At 46.2% G+C, this 17150-nt stretch overlaps 1 protein-coding gene across 3 annotated transcripts in view; it reads left to right on the forward strand.

Annotated features, from left to right (window-relative positions):
* The window catches only part of ZHX2 (zinc fingers and homeoboxes 2), a 75192-nt gene that overhangs the window by 17318 nt on the left and 40724 nt on the right, over positions 1–17150 (forward strand). The window contains exons 2-3 of one of the 3 annotated variants that reach the window (XM_040587225.1): positions 63–165; positions 13503–13574. The gene's annotated coding sequence lies outside the window, so the exon portion shown is untranslated. Of the gene's footprint in view, positions 1–62; positions 166–6014; positions 6141–13502; positions 13575–17150 lie in introns of all 3 variants that reach the window. The other 2 variants (XM_040587226.1, XM_040587224.1) reach the window with 2 other exon arrangements.

Below are 17150 nucleotides of genomic sequence, written 5' to 3' on the forward strand. Positions count from 1 at the left end.
GAAAACCTCCTCTCCTGTAGCTTGGCTGGGACCAGACCCTCTTGCCTCTCCTTTTCCTCTAGTGCACTCGTGTCCCTGGGTTGTGCTTTGCTGCCTGAATAGCTCGGCTTCTCAGTACAGTACAGGACACACCAATTTCCAAACGGGTCCCCAAGGATGTGCCAGGTGAGAGCCACAGATGGCAAAGGCCACAGCAGACTTGCAAGTCTCTTATTTATCTGTTTGCTTGTATGTTTGAAGTTACTTATTGCCTTTGGCAAAACTAGTGCAATTGTTTGGTCTATTGGAGTTGCCCAATTAAGTCTCAAATCAGATAAAAGTCTATTGAGATGTGATTGTCAACAAGAAACCATCAAGATGGCCAACTTGGCCTCCATGAGGAACATGGGTTCTGACTTGCAACAAATATGTGGCAAGGCTTTGATTTCAGCTTGGTTTTCTTCCAAAATAAAAACGGGAAGTGTCTCATCTTTCATAGCAGTCTTTTACCTGTGCCCCCCACCCCACCCTCACCCCTCTTGGCATTTTTTCTTCCTGCAAAGGGGACCCTGAAAATTATTTTGGTAGAGCAGGGTCCACTCAGGACAGAAACATGCTGTGGAGGGGCTGAGCCTGAAATGTTACTGCTCTCCAGCAAGTTTCTTGTATCTGTATGTATCTGTGTGCCAGTTCTCTTCATAACCATGGAGAGCAGGGATGCCTGGCTTCCCAGGGCATGAAGCGCTTCTGTTTAGCCTCTTCCAGTGGGTCACAGGTGATGGGACCTGTGTGTAATGTCCTTAATAACATCTCCATTCCCTGTTCCTCCTCTACCATGTTCTCCCTGCAGCCGGGAGCTCACCATTACTGTAGGAAATCACACCAGCGTCCCAATGTTCAGGAACAACACTTTTTTTTTTTTTAACCTGTTGATTGGGTGGGGTTTTTTTAGAGGCAAAATGCTGAAGGCAAATAAGTCAATAAGCAAAGCATTTAGATGAACGTGCAGTCATTATAACTGATACCTGGGCGAAGGAATGCAGACAGGCCAGTCTGTGGCTTGATTCCTTCAGCTCCTGTCCCTCTCTTTTGTTTTTAATTGTGAGCACAGGAAGGGGCCAGTGTATGACCATATGCTTAGAAAATGCTGGTTACACATGTCTTCCAAACAACGTTGTCATAGTTAGATGTCACGTATGTGGCACATTTTGTCACACTGTGAATGTACCTGTGTGACTCTGTGTTTCCTTCTCTTGTTCTTTGTCACCAGTAGTAACAACTGTTTCCAGTCAACTTCTGCATCCATTCTCAATAAATGGGGAATGTGATTTCACATCATTCAGTGCCGGTGGGAAATTCATACCCTAGGAAATTTGCAAGGGTATTGCAGGGAAAATGTTAAGCACGTGCTTAAGTGTTATTGCTGTTGATCAAATTAAGTTGTGCTCTTAAGCCTTAGGAGCTGTTGCTTCTTTCCCAGCATTGATCTTAATGGAGGGTTCTGAAAGAAGGGGAATTGATCTCCACTTGCAAGACCCTGAAGATGGAAGTGCACCTTGAGGGAAGGAATAAGCAGCAGAAGTTGATGCTGATATTGCTGTGAACATTATCTTGGTCATAGCTTTTCATTTTCCAAAGATCCTTTCAGCATGATATAAAGATTCCTTCAGTTTTCAAAAGTTGGGTGGTTTTTTTCCTCCCCTTGTGATTTGTTTTCCCTTATTTTTCTTGTCATATAATCACCTTCGCAGTTTTAACAAGGTTTTGATGTTAACGCTACTTTGAGGCAGCGATATCTAGGCTAAAGAGGTTCGCACCTCTTTGGTGTGAGCAGGTTCTTGTGAACTCTGGGGAGGGAGGTCTTGTGACGAGAATGTGGAGGAGCAAGGGCTCAAGGCTCCTAGGTCCAGATCCAATCTCTGTGGCTTTCCCTCCTGTGAGCTTTTGACAAATGGGAGATAAATGCAGACTCCATATAACCATCTTTAAGATAGATCTCCCTTGGGGAGAGTATGGGTTAATTAACATTTCAGAGGCACTTTGAGTTCCTTTGATAGGTGTTACAGAAATGCAGAAGGGTTTTGGTTTTTTCTTGCTAGACATAGGCTCTCTGAAGGACAGATTTTAATGATGTTGGTTTACCTCCTAAGAGCTTTTTTTCAAATGGAAGACTATTTAACTTCTCATGTATGTACCGATGTGGTGGTTTACTGCCAGTTTAAGCCAAATAAAATATTCAGCTCCTGGACCAAGACTGAATTTGGTACCTTCACATCGTGAAAGCTCATGCTGATAATTTGCCAGTAGCCTCAGGGCTCTGATAGTAATTTGCCAGATGCTATACTGAACCTAATTTGCATCTGTATTTACATAAATGCTTTAATTAAAATTATATGCACCAACCTGAGATAGATGAGCAGCACTGTCTGCTGTCTGTTTACATTCCCTGACAATAAAACTCTGCCTCGCATGCTTCTTGCCGATGGTACAACTTGACAGGGCTATTTGAGGTGTGGACTAGCAACTTGACAGATTTTTAGTCAGGCTGTGCTGCAAACTGCGGGGCAACCTTAAGCTTCCAGGACCAAATTCTGCCTTTATTTTAGCAGCAGATTTGAGCGTCTTGCTTCTAGAGGTCAGATTTCGTCTGTGGATGCTCTAGATTTAGGGTAGTTTTGTGCAATCAGGGTTTTAGCTACTTAGAGACAATGTCTGCTTTGTCACATGTGCAAAATGTGAAACCCCACTGAGGACAGCAGAAAAACGTTTTAAATTCAGCTTCCACCAAGAATAAAATTTCTGAGCACTGTTCATCTTTGAACGGAGCATGACAGAGCTCCTTGTAGGGCAGAGAGCTCTAAATCAAAGGGATTTCGGGGCCCAAGGGCCCAAGTGGAGCCCTGGCTGTTTCACTGGGACGTGTGAGAGCTCATGGCGGAGTTTGGATGAAGGCAGTGGAGGCTCTGGCTGAGGCTTTCGCTTAGACCACACATTTGATCTGGAAAATGCAAGCAGATGAATACAAATGGAATCCAAGCTGTGCGCTTTGCTGTTGGACAGCGGAGGATGTTATGGTTGACGTTGCTGTACTGCTTCCCAGTTACTGGGAAGTTGTCATAAAGTGTTGCAAAGGAATCGATGGCAAAGTTATGACCAGTTTCACAGACCTCTTTGAAGATACGTGAAGGACAGGCTAGAAGAGAGCCATAGCTACCCTGCCTGCATTTGGAGGGTTACTGAGCTTTATTTAAAGGTGTTTATTTAGCTTACTCTATATGAGACACTTCAAAGCTGCTGCATACCTCACTGAGCAGAGGTTGTATATATGTTGGGGGTTGGACTAGATGACCTTTAAAGGTCCCTTCCAGCCCAAACTCTGTTGTATGATTCTGTACAAATCTGAGCATTTCCAGTCGCTTTCTCCAATGACCTCTGATTATATTTGCCCACTGTCATTTCTGAATCCAGTGTGATAGAGTCCATTCCCTTTCAGCATAACCATACATTGACCTGTTTGCCTGATAGCTCTGTGGAAGAGGATAAATTGCCCCATGTATTACAACCTACTGTGGGACAGGTAGCCAAAACCTCTTTATTCAAGTCTGCATGCAAAAGCACAGGCACAAAAGCATCTACATTTGTTGCAAAGGGGCTTAAATATTTAAATTAGGAGGTCTTAGTAAGGAGGGTGAAACACATGATTGGAGTGAGTGACAGTACAGAGTGGCGTGGTGGAAAGGGGAGCTGGAGCCCATCCTGCTCCCACGGGCGTTGCAGCCCCTGATGCTTGCAGGGATGATGTGCTGCTGGGGCCACCGTTTGCCCAGCAGCTGGGTCAGCCGGGGGGTCGTAGCCAGGCAGCACTTGGTACTGCTGCGACATGGTGGTCTCCGTCGAGTCATGGGCATGACAAAGCCAGATTGGCCGTCTTGTGAAGCCACAGCCTTGATTTAAGCTGAAATAACATAAATAAATCCAAACTATCAGTCTTGCTCTTGTCTCATCCATAATAAGAGTATGAAAACACTTCCCATATTAAATTCCTTATGGCGAGGGGCTGCTCTGATACTTGATAGGAAGGTGGGGAAGGCAACTGAAGGAAAGGAGCCCTTGTTTCTCCCTGGTGTGAGGGAGAGGAGGGGAAGGTACGTGCTAGTTACTCAGTGCTGCTTTTTAGGGTCACTAACCGGAGTGAGGAGTCTGGAGGAGTAACAAGGAACCTCTCCACTAACAAAGGTTTTTCAGTGTGAGGGGAGCAGCTGAAGGAGAGGGCCTGGGATGTGGCACACAGAGGGAAAAACATTCCCCCAGGGAAAGTGTCCTGTTAGGGTGGGATATGTGTTTTTGTTAACATCTGCTCTGCAGTTGCCTCCTGCAGCAGGGAGGTGCATTGGCCGGTTGTCCCTGCTCAGGCTCCCACGTCCCTTGCTGCCATCCATGCCGCATCTCCCAGCCAGGCTGGCACCACCACCCGGCCCCTGGGGAAGGAGCAGTATGGCACAGGAGCCCCGGCAAGTTGGGGTTTGCAACCCACTTCAGCGCTGAAGCATCCACGAGGTTTGAATTCGGAGCAACGCCCAAGGTGTTGGTACCGCTGTTGCTACTGAGTTTGGTACCTCTGGCTTTCCCAAGGTCACCTCTCGGTGTGCTTTGAGGTGGGAGAGCCAGCCAGGGAGGGGGTTCAGTGGGCAGCCCTGGGTTTGGAGAAGGTCGCTTTCAAAAGTCATTGTGTCTGTTCGATCTTAAAATTCCCTGCTAATGCTTTAAGTGTAGCGAGTGCTGTAAGCTAGCCTTTAATCAGCCTGTGCATATTTTAAGAATTGTGCCAACTGTTACTGCCTCAGAGATACCTGGAGATTTGGTCAGGAGAAGCCTGGCCTAGTTTTTTGGGGTAGCTAGCAATGCCTTTTCATTTCCCTATTTAACATGAGCCTCCCCGGTCTATTTTTCAAGGCATTTTCTTTGAAAGGTTGGAAAGCTCCAAGCAACCAGTTAATGCATGGGGGAAGAGAGAAGCCAGGGTGTAGTAGAGAAATAATTATTGCAATTAGAAGTATATTAAGAACTGCACTTCAGCCGTGGGTGGAGTACAGCATGGTGGGGTGCTGGAAGGAGGGTCACCCTTGGCCGAGGGGACCTCTGTCCCTGCCGCGGTGAGGGCAGTTCACTTGTCTGTGGCTCTTTGGTTATAGAGGTGTGATGCTGGAGGCAGCATCCATCAGCCTAGTGCAGGACTGGCGTGGTGTCCCTAATGAAGGCAAGGCTTACTTGGCTAAAATCTTGGCAATAAAGTGCTGGGGTTTAATCATTTGCGTATCAGAAATCTGCTAGGCTGCAGGTTTTGTTTGTGTTGCACAACTGGTGTGGTGGAAACAGTTACTCATCTTTCCATCCCAGATCTTCAGACTGGGAAAATGGAATATAAAAAACGATCTGTCCTGACGATTCTCTGGATCTTGAGTGTGCCAGATGGGTGTCCCAGAGCCAGGAAAGAGATGCTGGGCTTAGTCAGACCCCTCTTGAGCTCTGACTTGGAAGTGCACATGCAAATGGCCCCGCTCACCATGTGCCCAAGTCCCTGTGAAATGAGGGCTGGCCAAAGCGAGTGCCTGGCTCCCAGCAGAAGCACACTTGCTAATCAGGCTCTTGGGCAATGTGGTGTTATTCTGAGCATCACATCACCACCAACATACGCAAAAAGCATCTCTCAGAAGTAAAAGCACTCCATCCTGGAAAAGCACTTGAGAGCCAGTTCATTACCTCTTTGCTTCCACCAAAAGTTAATTGCTTTTTTATTTTTTTATTTTTTCTGCTGTCATCTGGAGTTGCAAGTGAATTTTCTGAGTCACTCCTACTACAGACTGTCACCTGTTGGTAGGCATCCTCCTAGAAGTGTCCTTTCTCCATTTCCCACCTGTGTACAGATAAAGTTGGTATGAGACCTTCAAGATGTCTGCAACAAGTCATCTTCTCCTAAAACAAGGTCCGACCTTTTGCCACGCAAGGCCAGTTCTTATTTATTATTTCTGTTTCAGAGCACCTCAAGACACACATCGGGTTGACGAAATGGCATAAAGCAAAGCCGGAGGCTGTGCCAAATAGTTCATAACTGTGGAGGAAAACTTGGCAGAGGGGCAGAGAAAGAGAGGGATGAATTAATGGTAAAACATCTGTGTGAGTGTTTTTAATGTGTTTGTCTCACGTTAGCTTTCTTAGACGTTGTCAGCTAAGTTTTGTACACCTAATGGCAAAGACATTAAATAGTATTTAATAAAAATAGAAGCAGGGTATTTAGAAATCAATCCAGATGCTCTTTCACTGTTAATTAGACTTTATTATTTAAAAAAAAATCCTGCCTTTTTGATTCGGAGTCACCCAACAAAACTAATTCTTGGCTCAGATGGATGTTTGACTTAAGTTCGAATGTTCTCTTTTTCTTCTTTTTAAACTAAAAAACCTTAGCTTTTAAAAAATGATATGGTATTTGCAGAATCAATAGAAAAGCTGACCCAGATAAAAGTGCGCAAAAATTGGTTTCATGCCCTAGAACTTTTCCTGCATGCTTTTTGATGCAAGGTATCTGATCCTTCAAAAAGGAGGTAACATACAGTGATCTCAGCAGCTTTGAAGAATTGTTCTGGAAGAATAACAAGGAACACTGGAGAAAGGGGTGTGCACATGTACCTTTTTTTCCCCCTCATTAAATACATTGTGAGATGGAAGAAATTAATGTCATGTTGCTGGTTATATGGAAGGACAGGATAAATTTTTTATGAAATCTGGTTTTGTCTGAGTTTTAAAGGGTGAAAGTGCATTTCTCCTGAACAGCTCTTCACAGTAGGATGCGAATTGCATTTTGTCTTCCTTGGTTCAAACCTGCTTCTGCTGGAGCGAGGGGCAAGGTTGTATCCAAATAGTATCAGGATTTGCTCTCAGGAATGTAATTATGCCCTCCATCCTGAATCAGATAGAAAGCTGTAAAAAGCATCTGCTGCTACAGATGTATTCCAGTTTAAGCAGGATCCAAATCTTAATTTGATTCCACAACAGCACTTAGATCTGAGGGAATCAGACATTCAGCGTCTGAACCTGTATTGCTTTGGCTTCCAAAACCATCCCAGGCTGCTCAGGGCTGTGGACCCGGAGGCATAACAGATCAGCCTCCAATGCAGGCATCCCTGCAGTGAAGGTGATGAATTGATAGGACAGATTTGTGGGACCGAAAGACTGGCCAGCTGTAAGGAGAAAGTTTCATTCCATCCCTTTGTCTTCACAGCCTTAAAAAAAAAAAAAAAAAAAAAGAAGAAAGTCTAGCTGGAGGGGAAGGATGGGCTCAAAGTTACTGATTCTTAATGGAATAAGCAGACGCAGTGCCCAGGCTGCACTGGCTATCCCCAGGATGGGGAGAAAAGGCCACAAAAGCAACTGCTTTGTGGGGATTTCCACAAGCCTTTCCAGTCCTTGGGGTTGGACGCTGTTATTCAGTGCTTGGTGTATGCAGACTTGCGGCTGCATTTGCTGGAGCACAGCGGGTACTGAAGTGCCAGCACTGGAGCAAGTGCAGCAGGCAGGCGGGTGCCCTGGGAGGTGCTTGCCTCAGGTGGGCTGCGCCGGGGGTCTGCAGCAAGGAGAGCAGCTGAAGCTCAGCACTGAGCAGGACCATATAGCAACATGCAGTGGACTCCAGGCAACCTGTCCTGTGGTCGCTTTGTGGCTCCTTGAAAATAGCTGAAAATAAGTCACCTGGCACGAACGTAGGGGCGGCTGACCCAGGTGCATCTCAGTTAACTTCCCAGATACAGGCACATGGATGCTCTTACTGGAAATAAGAAACTCAACAACACCTAACAGTGCTGGTCTTCACGAGCGAATGAAGCACAGCCACAGTTATTTGAAAGGAGCAAAGTGATTTCTTGATTTATATTTACACCCTGTGCTCATTTCATTTCTTGTACCACTTTTGCACTGACGGCTGCTGTGTTTGGCAGGAATTTGCAAACACATCAGTGCTTGCAGCCAAAAGCAGGAATGGTGTAAACAGCTGGAAAAGGGAAACCCCTTCCTCTTGTATTTATTTTTATAACAGCAAAATGTAGTTGCTGGCTGACCTTGATCAGTCTTGTCTTTTTTTTTTTTTTTTTTTTTTTACCTTTTAAGCTTGGTTGGGTTTTTTTCTCCGTTTTGGCTTGGGGGTTGAGGGAAACAAAAGAGGGAATGAATTAAGAGCAGGAGAAGAGTGTCTGCTGCTGGGCTGTGTCGTGTGGTGGGGAAATCAGGCTGAAACTGGAGAGACCGGGCCAAACCTAGCAGCAGCACTGGGAGGCTTTAAATTGTGTCACTGACAGCGGATCTAGGTGGTGCAAGTAGCTAGCGATGTTTATGGCTGCCGTTCAGGTTAAATAGTGTGCACACATGAAGCGGTGCTGCTGGGCTGCTGCTCACATCACTTGCCCTACCTGCCTGCATGGTACCTCTTAGAGGCAGTCTCCAATGATGACCCCCCATCCTTTCCAAAGTGGCACATGAGTTTAGACTCTGGGGACTGATGTGGGTTAGCACATTTATGTACTGTTTGGTTCATTTCTGTCTTTCTCTGTGTTGTTTTTTTTCCTCTGTAGCACTGCTGTTGTGAGCTTAGGCGTTTGGGAGTGGGGTGGGGGGAGAGGAAGGACAATGTGATTCTTGGCTGTGTCCCCAGTGTACAACATATACCACGTCTCTTCAGCAAACTTGTATGATGACACCTGTGTGGATCTGAATGCAGGGACTGCAACGCTACAGGCTTGGGGAAGTGACTGGAAAACTGCCTGGTGGAAAAGGACCTGGGGGTGCTGGCTGACAGCCGGCTGAACATGAGCCAGCTGTGTGCCCAGGTGGCCCAGGAGGCCAATGGCATCCTGGCTTGTATCTGAAACAGTGTGGCCAGCAGGACCAGGGCAGTGACCGTCCCCCTGCACTGGGCACTGGTGAGGCTGCGCCTTGAATGCTGTGTTCAGTGTTGGGCCCCTCACTTCAAGAGGGACACTGATGTGATGGAGCATGTCCAGAGACAGGCAATGGAGCTGGGGAAGGGTCTGGAGCACAAGTCTGATGAGGAGCGGCTGAGGGAACTGAAGTGGTTTAGCCTGGAGAGCAGACCTTATCGCTCCCTACTACCTGAGAGGGACTGTAGGCAGGTGGGGGTCGATCTCTTCTCCCAGGTTACAAGTGATGGGATGAAACAGCCTCAGGTTGCACCAGGGGAGATTTAGGTTGGATATTAGGAAAAAATTCTTCACCAAAAGGGTTGTCAAGCATTGGAACAGGCTGCCCAGGGAGGTGGTTGAGTCACCATCCCTGGAGGTTAGGGACATGGTTTAGTGGTGGACTTGGCAGTGCTAGGTTAACGGATGATCTTAAAGGTCTTTTCCAACCTAAATGATTTTATGATCTGTGACTGGACATCCCCTGGTGTTGAAAATTAGTTAGCAGATGACCAGTCTGCAGGTCAGTTGTTTAAAAATAAAATAAAAGTTATTGCTGTACATATGTTGGGCAGCAGAAGCATCCTACAACAGTGCTACTGTAGCAACTGCTGTGTTGGAAAACAGTTATCAATCATGGTTCTGGCAGAGGAGTGTCTGACAACTGTTTTCCAACATGTTTATTACTGTGGGCAAATAGGTAACTAACCAGAGGGTGACAGTCTGAAATGCAAGGTTTAAGAGGAATAATGTGAAATAGTTAATTCTTTTAAAAGCCAAATAAATTAATGATGAACTTTCTGTCGGCCAGAACCCTGCAGGACATCGCTTGCTCTCTGGTTGAATTTTCTTAGGCGATCAAACGTTCTTCTTGCTTTAAAGCTCTTGCTGCCAATTTAAAATAGTATACGAGACTGGGATTTCTCACCCTTCAAGAAAACACTTTGATTTGTTGAAGGAAGGTAGGAACGGTTAAGGAGGTAGGAAAGAAAGTGATACACCTTTCTCTGTGCTGACATCCACAGCTGGGGGATGTGTTGAGAAGTAAATATAATCTACTTTGAGCAATGCTTTCCCGTTCTCTTTCATTTTGGTTCGGTGCTCTGGTTCCTAATCAATTAGACGTAATGAATGGAAGTGAGGTGCAGCAAGGCTGTACAAACTCAGCAGAGATGCAGGGGATCATCCCTCCACGCTGGGGCCCTTGGGGTTAATGACTGTTTGCGTATTTTTTAAGAAAGCGTTGAGATGTGACGTGGCAGAGGGTTGCTGTCAGTGCCCCAGCCTGCACCTCAGCCTCATCGTACCCCTGCCCTGCTGAGCCAGCAGCAGAGGACAGCAGCATCCTGGGGCTCGTTAGCTTGATGAAGAAAGTTTGCTCTGACCTGTTGCCTGTGCCACCAAATTTTGGGCATTGGGGCTGGCGGGCTGTGGGGATGGGTCGCCAGCAGTGCCAAGGTTGGGTACCAAAGCCTAGCGGGGCTGCAGAGGGTTGGTGTGACCATGGTGATGCTTTCGGCTGACCGCAGGGTTTAAGCCACCGAGTTGGCATCTTTCAGGAAAAGAAATAGGGAGGAGTTTGGGGTTTTATTTTTCTTTATCTCAAACACAGCTGGGGAAAGAAAGCAAGTGCTTTCAGGGCTCCCAACTCCACTTCTCTCTGTAAAATGTTCCTTTGCAAAATCGATCATTTCTGTAGGTTGAGAGAGTCTCAAAGGAACTTTTCTGTAAGGCATCAACAAAGTACTGTTATTTCTCTTCCCTGCCCTAACAGCAGCTCGAGATTTACATTTCAGCTCACTAAAGATATCTCGACAATCTGTTTTTTGTGAGAAATTCCATGGCAGACAAAGGAAACTAATCCCATTTTCAGGTGGTTAGTGCTGTAGTGTTTGGGTTGCAGGAGCAGCGCGGAGCGCTGGTGTTTATCAAGTTACATACTTTAAAAGGGTAATTTAAAAATATTTGTGTTTGCTTTGTTTTGTTTTGCCATGAGATGTTACTTTTTTTGGAAGGCATCTAGAATAATGAAGCAGCTGGTGGCTGAGTCTCCTGCTTGGTGTGCAGAGAATGAAGGATGGCTGGGGTAGCTGAAGTTTACCCTCTGCCTTCTGTGGGCTGCGTGTATGTACGTATGTGTATGTACGTACATGTATGTACACATGTGTATGTATGTACACACACACACACACACTGTGAACTAGGCAATGTGTGGTAACTCATAAACCACCATCACCTGTTTTGTACGTGTACTCACTGGGACACGGCACAGGAGCTGGCAGACACGGATCTCCCTGGCTCTTGTCCGTGACTGCAGGGGTGTTTCCATGGCGTGGCTCATGTAGGTAAGGAGATGATGCCAGCGTGAATGCCCTCCTGTGGAGTGGGGAGGTCTGTCTGAGTTTGCCTGATAGCGGAGTAGTGATGCATTTCAGGGAAATGATGCTTTCATGCCAAGGAGAGCTGCTTTGCCTGCCTTGAGCTGGATTGGGGTAAGCATGCCCCTGTGGGAGGCTGCTCAAGAGCCGCTCACACAGGGATGCTCAGGATGAACAAACTTGGGCAAGAGTTTTCTTTTCATTAGTAATTACCTACCGGTTGCAAAAGATTTGACGTTTCTGCCTGAAACGTGGTTGTGACTTCATTTCACTATTGCCTGACTCCAGGTTTTTAAAAGCAGTAGCAGATCTCCCAGAACTGTAACATTGTTTAAAATATCTGAAATATGTATGTATATCTATGTATATACATATATTACCAACTCGTTTGTGAGCTGTTATGTTAAACCCAAATCATATTCTCGTAGCCACAAGGAGTAGAAACTTTTTGCATACTTTCTGAGGAGGATTGTGCGATACAAGTACAACAGCAAGGGGCTGGATTTAATAACCCTAGAGATTTCTTCCCGCTTTATGTTTCCAAAAGCGGGGATCCTCACAGAAACTTCACCAGCTGGGTCTTTAGGAAAAGCACCAAAAAATGTGAGGCTCATTATACAGTCCTAAGAAGTGACAGCACCATACATATGTATTTATTTTAATTAACTTTCTAAGCAGAGGTTAGAGGGGAAAGACAAGGCTGGGTTGCACTATAGGCGATTCTGTTGTTCTTTAGAAGTGTTTTATTCATAGGGGTGATTTTGGTCCTGTTGGCAAGATGTAGGGTCGCTTGTGCGTGTGTTGGACACAGCACTGGAAAGGCAAGGTTTCAGATAGTGGTTTTGGTGTAAGATAACTGAACTAAGCCCATTAAATGCAGAAACAGCTCAGCCCCAGGCTTGCAGCCTGCTATAAGTGAATGGAGGATTTGACCCAGAAGAGGGAGGGAGGGCAGCAGAAGGTGGCCTGCCGAGTCCAAAAGTGGTGGAGGTGTAAGTAGCACAAAATCTGTGGCTGTCCTGTATGTTTATTTCTCTTCTACAATTCAGTGAAACTGGCATTTTTTTGCCTTACTCTGAGATGGAGCAAAGCAGGAAGCAACTTCCCTTTTATCTATGAATAAACATGCAGTTTTCTATTCTAAGCTCTTAAAAAATGGTTCTGGTTGTGTAAGAGCTCCTGGCCTCCCAGCTCTTTCAGTAGCCATGATGCTCTTTCAGGAAATCAAGTCATGTATTCCTTTGAAAAGAGCCAAAAAAAAAAAAAATTCTTCCTAACCTGCTGGGAAGGAGCAAAAGATTCCGAGTGATTTCTGTTGGGTTTGCCATCTGACCTTCCTCTGGCCAGATCACAAGAGCCTGAAGTTTCAAACTCAAATACTTCAGCTTGAACTGAAAATGCAGGTTGTGCTTTTGGTGCTGCTGAAGCAATCGACAAGCTTCTGCCTCTTCTTTGGAGAGACTAGCAGGGTGTTTTGCTGTGTGTATTTCTTTTACTCAGGAGTGGTGCCATGACTATTTATTTTTTCTTTACCTCTTCTTTGCAGACCTGCAGGCATGGTGTTTCTCAGGTGTGCATACAGCCACTGCCAAAGGGGAAATTCTTTATATCAGTTCTGTTGTTGCAGCTGCTAAAGCTAAACCTTCCTCTCCCATTTCTTTTGGGGAAAAAACTAAAAAAGCAAAATTAAGGAAAGCCAACTTTAGCTTTGGGACGCAGCAGGTGAGCCCCTTTAAGGAGGAGAAAGGCAATTTGGATGGCATTTTGTTGAAGTTCCCAGTAGCCAAACAGAGCTTGTTATGGTACGTGTCAGCTGCAGCAGATGTTCTGTGGGTATTTCCAGCCCGAACCGCAGCCGCGGTATCTTAGGACATCAGTGTGTGAGTGCTCTCCACTGTCTGCCTGGCTTAAGAAATGTGGATTATTTTTTTTTTCCCCCCCCAAGAGGCCCCCAAGGTTTGTTGTGTTACTGTAATGGGGCTGAAGGACCAAATCATTCAAATTCTGCTTCTGTCAGTGGTGGTCAGTGGAAAAGGGAATTGCTGCAATTCCTGTCAGTCAGCATTCCCGGGTGCTGGTGAAAAAAACTAAATTACCAGTCAGATAGTGGAAGGGATGGCTGCTATTTTCTCCTTTTTTTTTTTTCTTCCCTCTGACTTACATAGCTTTTCCTCTTTTGTAGGTATTAAAAGTTCTGCTCTCCGTCAGAGGGGTATAAGTACTGAGACTCCCAGGATGTAAGAAATACAGTGCTGTGAGTAGCATTTTTCTTTTCTATTTTCCTTTAAATGAGAAACCCAAGCTTGCTCAAACAGAAGGAAGACTTTTTTTTTTTTTTTACAGACACTTTAAGAAATGTTTACAACAAGCAAATCCCGTCTTTTGGAACCAGTTGTGTGCCTTTGGCACCTCTTCGCAACCCACAAAATAAAGTCAGCATTGTATTACCACATAGGCTGAATAATTATCTCACTGCAGATATGAACCACATGAATGCATTTAACTGAGAATATGGTCAGCAGAATGGATCATTAGCACCATCTGAAGCTTGTTTGTTGTTTCCAAGCTTTACCAGCCATTGAGAGACAAAAATCTTGCTGGAGAGTTGAGGCGAGGCATCAGGAAGAAAGCCTGTGTCTTTTCAAAGGGGGGAAGAGCACAGATTGGCTGTGTGGTTATTTTTGTGCCTGTGCACAGCATCCCACCCCTTGTTATCAAAACAGAAAACTATCCAATATTTAGCTCTTCCCTGATAAAATAACTTTGGAGGAACTTTTATGCCACAGGAGACCCCTGAGTGCTTGGCTCCCTCCCTAGCTCCAAAGCAGCTTAGCCAGGACCTGTTTTTTACATAAATATATGCATAAAAAAAAGCCTATATGTTTAAGGAGCAGCTTCACTATGGCTTTTTCCTCTGCTGCTAAAGGGCCAGGGCTGAGATTTCCCAACAGCTGGGGCTGGTTTGCAGCTCTGCAGGTGGACCAGCCGGGGCTGCACTGGGCAAGCCCTGTCTGGAGCTCTTGGCTACACGCCGGGTACGGCATGGGCTCCTGGGGCAGCTCCTCTGGGCTGGCTAACAGGGCTGATATCTGGACTGGAGGTTTGGATGCTGTTGCTCTGGGCTTCGCTGCTTTTCTGTAAGTAAGTTTTCTTAGCAGGGGGGGTTAAATAAGGGGGTGTATTTTTTGAGATTTTTAAAATCAGCCCAACTCCTGTCCCATTTTTACCCTGTTCTGCGGTGATGGAAATCTATGGTTACTTGGAAATCAGCAGAGTTTTGTTTCCATTTTTATTTCAGTGGCTTACAGCCTGTTTTCTGTTACAGCAACACAAATCTATTTGGGTTAGAGCAGAATAAAACCCCAAATTGAAATCAGCCTGAAAAAAGAAAGGGCTGTGTTGTTGTTAACAGGAAAGCAACTGAGTCCACCAGTGTTTGGTAAAGACATGGTAGAAATTCCTTCATAAATCCCTAACAAGTACTGAGGAACTGGTAACCAAAAAAAGACTGAACAGGGAATCCTGCTTTTAGCCTTTTGTGAAGGATACTGGCAATGAGTGCAGTTACTGGGAGAAAAAGGAAAAATTCTGGCAATATTTTGTATTGATCCTCCTTCAGTAAGGTCTGTAGTTCGTATTCTCCCTTCAAATTGCCAGCGTTTTCTCTTAACTCCTTGGTATTTAACCTGTCACGTGAGAGCTGCTTAATCAGGCTGTGGGGTTTATTTTTTGTCGGTCGCTTACAAAGTATGGGGTGGGCTCTGGCCTCTTTTTTTACAGCTGTGTTGGCTCTGGAATGGTGGAAAGAGTAGATACTTATTTAGATGAAGAAAATTCAGCAGAAAGATGCTGTGTCTACCTATTGCATCTCTCAAAGCATATCCATACACTAGAAGTGCTCTTTGCTCATCTCGAAAGTAAAGTTTGCTGGTTTGTCTGTTAAGCAGGCACCATTGAAATTCGGGAAGTGCTTCTGGGGTCCTGTCCTGGTCCTGGCTGGGACAGAGTTGGTTTTCTTCTTGGTGGCTGTTGCAGTGCTGTGTTTGGGCTTTGGTGTGAGAGCAGTGTTGATTAACACACTGATGGTTTTGGTTGTTGTTGGGTGATGTTTATACTGGGCCAAGGACTCTTCAGTTTCTGGGGCCCTGCCAGCAAGAGGGCTGGAGGGACACGGGAAACTGGGAGGGGACATGGCTGGGACAGCTGACCTGAACTAGCCAAAGGGATATTCCATACCATTGACTGTTACGCTGGGTATATAACCTGGGGGAAGAAGGAAAGGGGGGAATGTTTGGTGTTATAGGGTTTGTCTTCCCGAATAACCATTACGCATGACGGAGCCCTGCTTTCCTGGGGATGGCCAAGCACCTGCCTGCCGATGGCAAGTGGTGAATGAATTCCTTGTTTTGCTTTGCTTGTAGGCACAGCTTTTGCTTTATCTATTAAACTGTCTGTATCTCAACCCACGGATTTTCTCACTTTTACCTTTCGGATTCTCTCCCCCATCCCACTGTGGGGGGAGTGAGCAAGCGGCTGCGTGGGGCTTGGTGGCCAGCCAGGGTTAAACCGTGACAGGTCCCAATGAATCTGTGTGCTAATGCACCACTGTGGTGGTTGCTTCCAAAAAAAGGAATGAAGAAGAGGGACCTGCTCCCGCTCTTCAAATGTGGACTGCTAGTCCCAGGTAGATGCTGTCTGTGTTGTTAAGTCAAAGTACAGCAGCAGTGCTGAGGGCTGCATGCTGTCTGCGGGTGCCTGTGATGTATCGTAGCTGTGTTATAAGGGGGTGAGAGAGAAGGGTGCCCAGGTAACTTGTGTACAGCTCTGAAATAATTGCAGCAAGGTGTAGTTGTTGCTCAGCAGTGAAAGGAGACTGTAAATTCCCATTTACCCGTCTCCTACTATGCTGGCTGTGTGGCAGCAGCCCGGGTGTGGAACTGGGGAGTGTGAGGTGGCTGCAGCGGGGCAGTGCTAGCTGGGGAACTGGCCCTGCTCAGAAGCTCAGGGAGAAACCAGAGCTGGAAGAGCTTGATTCCTGTACATCTGTTCTCTGTATCCTCTTCGAATATTGTCCTGCAGAATGTTTTGGGATCAAGTGTTCAGCGTGAGATTTAATGGAGAGAGGGGAAAGGAAGTTTGTTTGCCATTTCCCTTTGTCCCTTGGCCCCCCAGCACCCAAAGGTGGAATGTGCCTGTGGCTGCTCCCAGAGGTGCCGTCCCCTGCAAGAAGCAGCAGTGCGGGATGCAGCAGTGGTGCGGGACGGCTCTGCCTGATGCCCATGCAGAGGGAACCCAGACTAAGTGCTGATACACTGCATGATGAGCGTTCAGGGACGTTTGTTTGGGGAGCTCCTGTCGCTTCCAGTGGGCTTGGGGACATTGGTGAGCGAGAAGAGGCAGGGCAGGGAGCTGTGAACGGTGGTTGCTTCACCTCTTTGGCTTTAATCGATCTCCCCTTTGTAAGACAGCATCTCTGTTCTGCTATTTAAAAGCAGTGCCAACTGTTTTTATGGGCAGGATCCCCCTGATGGAGTTTTCTTCTCTGGGCGCCCAGGGCAGGTGCAGTGTTGGGCTGTGGAGGCACTGCAGGTCTGGCAGGAGAGCACGGAGGGCAGAGAAGCACTTCTTATGTGTTGGAAAAACTTGGGGAAAAGTAACTTGGAAAAACTAAGTCGTTTACATCAAGGCTTCTGGATGCGCAGCTATGGAGGAGATCGCTTGTGGTGGTGCGTTGTTCCCTACCACATTAGGTTTAGATGAGTTTGGGGACTTCAGGCTGTTTTTTTTGTTACTTGGCACTTGAGCAGTGAATTTGCAAATGTTTCCCGTC

The sequence above is a fragment of the Falco naumanni genome, chromosome 3 (genome assembly GCF_017639655.2).
Source record: "Falco naumanni isolate bFalNau1 chromosome 3, bFalNau1.pat, whole genome shotgun sequence".
NCBI classification, from domain to species: Eukaryota; Metazoa; Chordata; class Aves; order Falconiformes; family Falconidae; genus Falco; species Falco naumanni.